Source organism: Orycteropus afer, unplaced genomic scaffold, assembly GCF_000298275.1.
Source record: "Orycteropus afer afer isolate SDZICR_OR568_19922 unplaced genomic scaffold, OryAfe1.0 scaffold00749, whole genome shotgun sequence".
Lineage (NCBI taxonomy): Eukaryota > Metazoa > Chordata > Mammalia > Tubulidentata > Orycteropodidae > Orycteropus > Orycteropus afer.
Genome location: NW_006922336.1, coordinates 3127 through 4689, shown reverse-complemented (window position 1 = coordinate 4689; position 1563 = coordinate 3127).

Sequence of the window (1563 nt, the reverse complement as noted above, 5' to 3'; positions counted from 1 at the left end):
TCCAAAAAACAAGCAATAAAAATGATCACAATGGTTTGACCTTCAACTGATCATGGAGATGTAACCCCTTTGTAATGTCTGTATTGTCCGGGATGGTATACACACACAGTTTATTACTGAAAGAGAGATAGGGAGAGGGAAGAAACACTATAAAATGACCTTCGATATACAGTATCTAGGGAGTTGGGTTAAAATATTTTTTACTCTTCCTGTAAAATCACCTGTCAGTCCTAACAGTTCACACAAATGTGCTTTATTTCTCTGCCTTCTGCCCCTTTTCTTTCCCCTCAAGTTCTCTCAGGTTTCTCTTGCCTGCATGCCTTCCCACCATATTTTTGGCTCCATCTTTAATAGTAGTTTCAGATGCTTCAAGTTTTGTGCATCCCTGGATGGGGTCTTTAACTTCTTTTTGCTCTTTAAAGAAAAACATAAGACAAACACAGTTTTCTTTTGCTAATATTGACCTTATATCATCTATAATTTCGGGGCTTTACCTCACTAATAAAGTTTCTATCTTTTTATGCCATTTTACTGAAATCCCCATCCTGCACTAAAACCACTTGTTAAATATCAACTCCATGCCAGGCACTGCTCCAAATGATTTACAGGCATTATTGCCCTTAATCCTCACAGCAGCCTTATGAAGTAGAGGTATTAGTTTCATCTTATAGATGAGATAACTGGGTCTTAGAGAGGTTTAGCAACTTGTACAAAGCCACACACCTAGAAACTGGCAGACACATGATTGCAATTCAGTCCTGTCACCATAGCCCACATTCTTCATTCTGCAACTTTCTATCTCCATGATTAGTTCCAATTAGGCCACCATACCTGTAGTCATCCTCATATCTCCCACCCCAACTCAAATTTTATCTTAGAGGTGTGTGTGACTCAAGAGCAGTATCATTCTGGAACTTGACATGCCCACACAAATGATTAGACTTCCTGGATTAGAGTGAGGGATTGGGACTCCTTTGTTTTCCCCTTCTCAAAATGGGGTTATAGGAACAGACCTTAGGAAATGCTCCAAATGTTAAGGGATATAGACCTGATGAGATAGAATGAGCAGGAGTTTTAGATTCAGGCAAACTTATATTAAAATCCAAGCATTGCCACTTCTTATTAGCTCTGTGACCCTGAACAAGTTACATGATCTCTCTGAGTTCTCTGCACTTCATGTGTAAAATAAGACAACACTGTTATGCTTAACTTAGGGAAATGTTGCAAGGTAAAGTAATATGTAAAGCTTATAGCATGGTGCTTACCAAATGGTAGGTGTTGCTCTTGTTAAAATTATAAGCATTTTTGTTGTCACAGGTACAATTGCTAATTCTACAGCCACTTTCTAATCCAGGATTCCTTATGAATGTGAGATGTGACTAAAACAGCAGTGGAGACAAACCATTCTTTTGGATATTGTGCTCAATCTCTAGCTCTAAAAAGACTGCTGGTAGGATCTTCCTGTAATCTCTAAAAAAAAAAAAAAAAAAAAGACAGTCTTCCTCTGCCTGCAAGATTCTTGGAGGGTATTTTTGTTGCCAAGAAGCAGCCTTAATTTGCAAG